The following is a 9,755-nucleotide window of genomic DNA, read 5'->3' as shown; positions in this document are numbered from 1 at the left end:
CCCCACCCTGTCCTCTGGCAACCTCTAATTTGTTCACTGTATTTATGGGTATGTTTCTGCTTTTTATCTTATTCATTTTATTCTTTAGGATTCCACATATAAGTGAAATCATGTGACATTTGTCTTTCTCTGATTCATTTCACTTAGCATAATGCTCTCTAGGTCCATCCATGTTGTTGCAAATGGCAGAATTTCCTTCTTTATATATATATATATATATATATATATATACACACACACACACATATATATACACACACACATATATATGTATATATAGAATACATATATATATACATATATACACATATATATGTATATGTATACACACACATATATATATTCACATTTGGGTTTGTTTTTTTTTTTACCATTCTTCCATTAATGGGACACTTTGGTTTTTTCTATGTCTTGGCTTCTGTAAATAATGCTGCAATGAACATAGGGGTGCAGTTGTCTCTTTGACATAGTGATTTCATTTCCTTTGGATAGATAACCAGAATTGGAATTGTATCATATGTAGTTCTATTTGTAATTTTTTGAGGAAATTCTATACTGATTACCATAGTGGCTGCACCAGTTTGCATTCCCACCAATGGTGCAAAAGGATTCCCTCTTTTTTTTTTTTAAGAGAGAATGAGAATGAGCACAAACACGGGGAACAGAAGAGGGAGAAGCAGGGTCCCTGCCCAGCAAGGAGCCCCATGCGGAACTCAATCCCAGGACTCTGGGATCATGACCTGAGCCGAAGGCAGACACTTAACTGAGAACCCAGGCATCCCAGGACTCCCTCTTTTCCACATCCTCACCAACACTTGTTATCTCCTATCTTTTTGATAACAGCCTTAAATTCTATTTTGTCTTTTACTAACATTATTATAGTAGCTTCCTTTGATTAGTCTTTTCCGGTTATACTTTTTGTTATCTCTTTACTTTTTTTTAATTATTTATTTATTTATTTTTTAAAGATTTTATTTATTTATTTGACAGAGATAGAGACAGCCAGCGAGAGAGGGAACACAAGCGGAGGAGCCTGATGTGGGGCTCGATCCCAGAACGCTGGGAAGCCTGATGTGGGGCTCGATCCCAGAACGCTGGGATCACGCCCTGAGCTGAAGGCAGATGCTTAACCGCTGTGCCATCTAGGCGCCCCTTTACTTTTTTTTTTTTAATTGTTTTCTGATGACCAAAGAAATACGTGTTTATTGTTGATAATACCAAGGAGAAAAATCACACATACTTCCATTATCCAAGGATAACCACAGTAATATTTTGGCATGTAATCATTCCAGACAATTATCTTTAGGTAGGTATACATAGATATATAAATTGCTTATTTTAAAAACTAATTGTGATCATTCTGTATATAACTTTCCTTAAACTTTTTTTTTACTTAACAATTATCAGCTCTTCCATTTTATTTTTTATATGGCATGAAGTTGTAATTTTTTTTTAAGGTTTTATTTACTTATTTGTCAAAGAGAGCGAGCACACAAGCAGGGAGAGTGGCAGGCAGAGAGAGAAGCAGGCTCCCCACTAAGCAGGGACCCCAATGCAGGACTCAATCCCAGGACCCTGGGATCATGACCTGAGCCAAAGGCAGACGCCTAACAGTCTAAGCCACCCAGGTGTCTTTGAAGTTTTAATTCTTCATAATTTTCCATTATATAGATGGCCCCTTTTTTTTTTTAAAGATTTTATTTATTTATTTGACAGAGATAGAGACAGCCAGTGAGAGAGGGAACACAAGCAGGGGGAGTGGGAGAGGAAGAAGCAGGCTCATAGCAGAGGAGCCTGATGTGGGGCTCGATCCCATAACGCCGGGATCACGCTCTGAGCCGAAGGCAGAAGCTTAACCGCTGTGCCACCCAGGCGCCCCCAGATGGCCCCTTTTTTATGTACAATCATTTAGAATTTGGCTTCTCCACTTCTTAATGAATATCATTGTACATAAACCATTCCTTTGCTTTTGAAATTTCCCCATGTATCTCTTGCAAACAGTATTTGGACAAAAAAAAATTCCTTGGAATGAGCTGACAGTGTCAGGTGAATTTAATCCGTTTATATATATGTAACTACAGATAATTTGGTTTTATTTCCACTTTTCTTATTCTTTTTATCTGCTCTCCTATCTTCTATTGGCTTGATAAAATTTTCTGTATTCTGCTTTGCCGTTAGAATTTATAGTGTATTTATATTCTTTTATTTTTTATTTTTATTTTCTTAAGATTTTATTTATCTGACAGTGAGAGAATGCACAAGCAGGGGGAGTGGGAGAGGGAGAAGTAGGCTCCTCACTGAGCAAGGGGCCTGATGCAGGGCTCTATTGTGACTTAAATTGTGACTTTTTAAATACATAATTCACTAAATTTTTTTTCTTAAAAAATCTGATATTATCCATTATCTTTATATATGTCTTGAATGAGATTAGGAACTATCACTTGACTATCCTCCTATGTATGGTCACTAGGCCACATCTGAAAATCATGTTAAGTCTTATACATCTTTACTGATTTGGGGGGCTTCGTTTCTCCCCTCTGGACTATTTTAAAGCAAACTGAAGAATTACAAGTATTTCAGTATTCATCTTTTTAAAAATAGGTGTTTTATTATATAAACACAATGTCATTATTGTAACAGAACTAAAATAATCACCAATGTCATATAACCCAAGTTTATAGTCTCATTTCCCCAGTTGTGTGTTTTTACAGTTATTTTGTTTGAATCAAGACCAAACAAAATCCACATTTCACTCCTTCCCCTGTTATGTCTGTGGTTCTAGTCACATCATCTCTCACACAAATTACTGTAATAGCTTCCTAACTAGTCTTCTTCCTTCCACTCCCTACCTCTTCAATCTATTTCAATACAGCAGTCAGAATGATCCTTCTCTCCTGAAACTCTTCAGTAACTTCTTCTTTTTTAAAGATTATTTACTTGAGAGAGAGAGGGCGCACATGCACGTGTGCAAGTAGGGGAGGGGCAGAGGGAAAGAATCTTCAAGCAGACTCCTGGCTGAGCTCAGAGCCCAGCCCATGGGCTGTTCACTCCATTTCAGACACAGTGGCCTCCTTGAAATCTATGAAATGTGCCAAGCATGCTCTTTCCCAGGGTCATTGTACCTGCTGTTACCTGTGCCTGGAGTTTTCTTCCCCAGTTATCAGTATGACGGTGTCCCTTACTTCTTCAAGTCATTACTTAAGTATTTTTTTCACTGAGCTATTAAAAATTAAGAATTTGCACCTCTTGGGGCGCCTGGGTGGCACAGTGGTTAAGCGTCTGCCTTCGGCTTAGGGCGTGATCCTGGCGTTGTGGGATCGAGCCCCACATCAGGCTCCTCCGCTATGAGCCTGCTTCTTCCTCTCCCACTCCCCCTGCTTGTGTTACCTCTCTCTCTCTGGCTGTCTCTATCTCTGTCAAAAAAATAAAAAAAATCTTTAAAAAAAAAAAAAAAAAGAATTTGCACCTCTTGCCCTGCCAGCTTCAGCATTCCCTATCTCATTATCTTTTTTATTTGTGCATTGCACTTATTCTCTTGCTTATTTTCTCTAGAATAACAATCTGCTGAGAGTGGTAATTTTTGTCTGTTTGATTTACTCTCTCTTTTAGCATCTAGAACATTGCCTGACATATAAAAAACGATAAATGTTGAATAAATGAATGAATGTTAACTTTACCAGATTTCATAACTTCAATTTTTATTCTTTGTCTTTCAGGATCCTAAAACATACTTATCTTAAAGTACTTTTCAGGCTATTCTATTATTTTCATCTTGAGTGGATTGAAATTTCAAAAGGTATTGGTTAACTGTTTGTCTTATCATTAGGTTTCTTTCACAAATTTGAAATTTTGATTTACAGCGCGTTTTCTTCTTTCATTTTATTTTTCTTTCCTCTGGGTTCAGCCCTTCTAGCAGTTTTAAGTTGCCTCCAAGTTGTGTCCTAGAAACACCAATTCAGCTAAGTGTTATATGCTAATTCACAACTTCAATTCTTTGGTGATAACTGGTGTCTTTGGTGACACCGGTTACCAACTGAGCAAACTGCAAACTGTGCACTTCTGCCCACATTGGGCCCACATCTTCCTATATGACCTGGAGCCCACATATCATTTGGAGGTAGGTTTTGCTGCTTAGTCTCCTTTCCCAAGTGGCGCAGTAGGAGAGAGGAATCCCAGCTCGGCCCTTAGCCTAAAACAGTGCTGTTTTGGTCCCCTTTTTCATTCCTGTTATTTCTGCTATTGAAATAAAAATCCATTTCATCAGAGGATCATCGATTTTATTAATCTTTTAAGTAACCTGCTTGTGGCTTTTTTATTCCTCTCCTGTTTTTTATTTCCTATTTTTTAATATTTTCTTCCCTCTACTTTCCTTAGGATTTTTTATTTTCTTCTCCTCTTGAGATCAATGCTTAATCATATTTGGGGCTTAAAAATTATCTAAAGCTATACATTTCTCTTCTAGTACTCTTATCACATCTCACAAGTTTTGAAATGTAGTAGCACTTTTAGATCTCAATACCCTGCCAGATTAGAACTTCTGCTCTGGACCTAGGCAGGCAGCCTGTTGCTTCAGCTGGTTCATGGTTTCTTCCTTTATTTCTGGTCTTTGGATATATTTTTTGGTTTTGAACCCAATTTTCTCTTTTTATATTTATCACACTATGTTTGGAACAGAGGGGGTGCTTTAGAGAATCGACTCAAGATGTTATTTGATTGGAAGTCTTTGCATATCTCTCTCCTACAGCAGGTAAAATAAACACATTTTATTTTTTGCATTCCATATATTTTATGTTTATTTTTCCTTCTAATATATTTATTTTTTAAAAAAAACTTTGAAGGTTTTTTTAAATAATCTCTATACTCAATGTGGGGTTCAAACTCACCACCCCAAGATTAAGAGCCCCACATTCTTCCAACTGAGCCAGCCAGGCACCCCATCCTTCCATTAATTAATTAATTTGTAATTTATTCTTAATTAATTAATTTACTGATTTTTAAAGTAGGCTCCACTCCAAGCCTGGATCCCAACACGGGGCTAGAACTTACGACCCTGAGATCACGACCTGAGCTGAGGGGCACCTGGGTGGCTCAGTCAGCTGAGCATCAAACTCTTGATCTCAGCTCAGGTCTCAATCTTGGGGTCGTGAGTCCAGGCCCCTCACCAGGCTCCAAGTTGGACATGGAACCTACTTAAAAACAAAAAACAAACCAAATAAACAAAAAGACCTGGGCTGAAATTGAGTCAGCCACTTAACCAACTGAGCCACCCAGGCACCCCCTTCCATATATTTAAATAGAACTTTCATGCACTCAAATTTTATCTTGATGTAATTTTATCTTAGTCATTTTTATTACCTCTATGCCAAGCTGCATCAACACATTCGCATGCCATCTTTCCATGTAAGACTCTGGACAGCTAATGTTTATTTCCAACAGATTTTGGAGGTCTTTTGTAAACATGATCTTATCATTCAGGCAAGTTTGTTCTTAATATTGCTACAGTGGTGTCTCCATTTCAGGGACTGTTAAGCTGCTGAGGTTGTAGAACTCCTTTCCAATTAATTTTCTGTTAACAGAACTCAAGTCCTAATCTGTTAAAATCAAGACAGATAGGTTCCACTCAGATTTTTAAAGGGAAACTCAGGATTCAGTATTATGTATAAACTTCATGGGGGGAAAAAAAGACGGCATATAACAATGCCTGTCCAAAAATACTGGTTTGGTCCTCAGTATAAAATTAAATTCCCGGTAAATTGTAGGCTATTGCCCTGGTAAATGTTTCCTGGAACATTTCCTACCCAAAGCCAAGACCGTCATAGCTATAACCTAAGATTGTCCTGCTGAAAATCAAGCACTTAAAAAAACAGTTATTTTTCTCTTTAAAAACTAGCTTTATTTAAAAGAATCTGAAGCATAACACTATAGGAACAAACTTACAATACATATTGTTCAAGAAAGCCTGCCATACATAATTTCTACTAATAGTAGGTCTAAATACTGATAAATAACATTCTTTATACAATGCACAAACAACACTTAGTATGAACCTTGGAAAGAATGGCCAACAATAACATGGACTGTTTTGACAGTAGACCTCTACTTGTCTTACTACTTATCTTAGAATAAACAGCTAAAATGTGGAAGATAAGTCAAATTCCTCTTAAATTCTACCATGGTGTTTGAGGAAGAAAGAAAGGGATCAAAAGGAGGAAATTATAAGAATTAAAGATCTTAAAAAGGGAAATTGGCTTACCACTATTAATAGTAATTATTAATAAGTAATTCAGAATTGAGAATTTTTGGTTTAATACTTGGAAGCCCTTAGACAAACTATCCATTATCCACTATATTCAATCAGTTACCAAGCCAATTTTATTTCTCTGAAAACTGTAACCTGTACAAAACCATACAAAGAAAATAAACAATTTGGGGGTAACCTAGTCATTTCATACTTTAAATTTTTCCACAAAGCAATTCATGAATCATTTAATACTAATACTTCTTTAAACCTCTATGACTTAAATAAAAACAGACTCATTTCTAAGAGATTATATGTGAAGATACCAGGAAAAAAAATAAAACCTTAATATGTAATTCTAAATTTTAACTCCCAAAATAGACCCATGTAAACACTGGGCATTCAAATCAAATATAATGGAATTGTGCCACAGTATAGTATATGGCATTTTTTAAAATATTAAGAACTGTATCAGATTTATTGCTATGTCAATCTTATCAATAGCTGACAATCAAATGTACAAAATACACAACAACCATGCCAAAAATGATGCTGTATAGTGATATCATGAACATAACATAGGTAAACATTTATATTGTAATATACATCACTAATACAGTAAAACCTTATTCAGGATAGTTTGAATTGATAAAAGTCTAAAAATTTGAATACTTTAAAAAGATATGCAGTTTAAGCACTCATAAGCATTCTTTTTTTTTGCTTTCAGGTATGCAATTTTAAAATATGCAAATTTGCACTGGCCAAGTATTATCTATTACAATTCTTTTGGGTACTTGTTTTGAAGATAAAAGAATGCTTTTTAAATAGTATTCTCAAATAAATGCTCCATAAAGCTTGATATTTTCCCAAGATTAAACATTTTTCTTTAAAATGTTATGACTTTTATTAATAAAACTTTCATCAGATAGTACAAAGTAAACACCACTCAAGTCCATTGAGTGTAACTCAATGGTCACAAATTTTAAGTAAATTAGAGGACTTTCGTGGTATTGTAATAGCTTCTTAATAAATGAAGATTAACATTTCTACTTATTTTGGTTATGATGAAGTGAATGGTATCTTTTTTGGTTGGAAGACATCAGAGTAGGTTCAAAGTCTAGTATGTAATTTTAATGGTAAGGGCTAAAAAAAAAATCCTAATATGCACAATCAATTAAGATATTAATTCCTTGGTAAGTTATAACTGTGAGAGAAAAATCAAAATTTTAAGAAGTATTTATTGTATTGTGAATGTTATGAATTGCTAACACCAAATTTTACCCCCTCTCCCATTTCAAAACATCAGGCCATCTACTAATCCATAAATATTGATGTTTCACATACTTCATAGAGTAGCTTAAACATACCAGCGTAAGAAATAATTAGTATTACATAGTAATTTCCTTTGCCATAGGAATAAATGTTGGACAAAGTCTGGAAACATTTTATTTTCCAATTTGAATTACAGTAATTTTGCCACAGACCACAGCACTAGTGCATGTGTTACTTTAGACATGCTCTAAGAACAAAACAAAAAATTACTGCAAAAATACATGTCACCAATGTGGAACACACTCAGATTTGTATAAAAGTACTGAACTAATATCCCAAAAAGAGGTATATGTAAACAGTACATAAGGAAGAAATAGTTTTAATATGAAACAGTCATTTAAGTCACATACATCATGATAAGAAGCAGGACTTTCTTTTATAAAAGATATTTTAACTAACAAGCAACATCATCTCTATCACCTACAGAACAAGAAAAGTACAAGTATTTAGAATAAGTTTTAATATAATTGCGAGTAACGTATTTTGACAAACTATGACAAAAACGAAGCTTATCCATTGGGTTTCATTAAAAATGTTCAAAGAAATGCAGGCAGGCTCTGATGTACTCATGTGTGGCTTAAAGACAGCCACTTTTCATTTCCCTCTTGGGAGATGTTAACACCAGCCCTCGTCTCCCTACCGCAGGAGTACCTCTACCTCTAAACTTCCACTTCTGCACCGAGAGTTAGAAAAATGCAGATGTGACTTCTCTACTGCTCTATCGGATAAACAGAATAGGGAAAAGGGGGAAGTTACTAAAATTTGGAAATGAGGAGACACCTCTGAGTTCAAAACTGGAGAAAGAAAACTGAAAAGTCCCAATAATCTAAAGGAAATTGGGAAGTATGCTCAAGACAGCATCCATCAATTCGATAAAAATACCATTTCCTACAGTACCTGAAATGTGGTCATATTGTCTGAAATCCTAAATAAAAATTATTCTGAATAAGAGTTTTTTAAAAAAAAGTTTAATCAAACTTTCTTCACTATCTTCATTTGCATCATGGTGGAAAACATTTTTCCCTAAAAATCTAGCCAGCCATAACCACAGAAAAAATGGGAATTCTGAGTGGAGGAAAGATGAAATTTTGAAGCGCAGAGCATCCGTAAGGGAAAAGGCAAGTTGGCTTATATGGTATTCCACCGGAGGGTTTAAGACGGTAAGAGGACAACTAGGAAACACTAACACCAAGAAACGTAACTTTCCTGAATCCCATCAGGAAAAAGAAAAGACCTGTTTCTACCTCCTACGTTAATTGGTTCCCTAAGGAAATCTGAGTGCTCAGCATGATACTATTGGTTAACTACATTATGGTTTAAATAAGCCTTTATGAGCTTTCCTAACAATCTAATCATTTTACATAACGTTCCAAACCACTATTTACAAATGACCTTTGGGAGCCTGGATGCTCTTAACCGAACTTTTTAATTTAAAAAAAAAAAAATCTAAAATAGCACAAATGTTCATGCATATGAAACCTCTATACACTGTAAAAAAACAAAATCCAAAAATTCTCAAGAGCTCCCTTAAAAAAATCATTACTTACATTTTTTTTCACTATTAAATACAATTACTATAATATGCTGGACAATAAGTACTAGCACTTTTAATATGTTCAAGACAAACAAGTTTGAAAGAATACTAGATGAAGTCTCCTGATACTTATTTGGATGATTAAAGTCAGCAGAATTCATGGTGACCCACACTATTGAGGTTTTTTCCCACCAGTAGGCAGAGTTTGAAATCTTTAAAAAAAATCAGATTTCTCTATATTGTGTTAATCTATGAAGAATAAGCCCTACTACAAGAAAATCTTGCTTTATGTACATAATCTTCTAATTTGGATAACAAGAATCATAATAGCAGTACCCTAAAAGTATTTCACAACAAAGGAAAACACTGATCACAAAACTAATTCTAAGCACTGTACCTGAAGAATAATTTTCCTGTTACAAGCGAAGCTGTTTCAGCATCAGTGAGTCCAGTAGCATCTAGAAGCAAGTAGACTAGGAATTCTCTAGCGAAATGAATAAAGCAAGTTCTGGGAAAGGAGCCGATGCTTTAAAACTATCAGTAACCTGGCTGTCATGAGAGAGCCTAGCTGCTGAGCGTTAGCCAGGCTGAACTTAGACAAAACTTGAGAATATAGGAGAAACCACGATTTCCTGCTCGGTTGTGTGTGTG

This window comes from Ailuropoda melanoleuca, chromosome 5, assembly GCF_002007445.2.
Source record: "Ailuropoda melanoleuca isolate Jingjing chromosome 5, ASM200744v2, whole genome shotgun sequence".
NCBI lineage: Eukaryota > Metazoa > Chordata > Mammalia > Carnivora > Ursidae > Ailuropoda > Ailuropoda melanoleuca.
Note: the sequence above shows the minus strand (reverse complement) of the source record.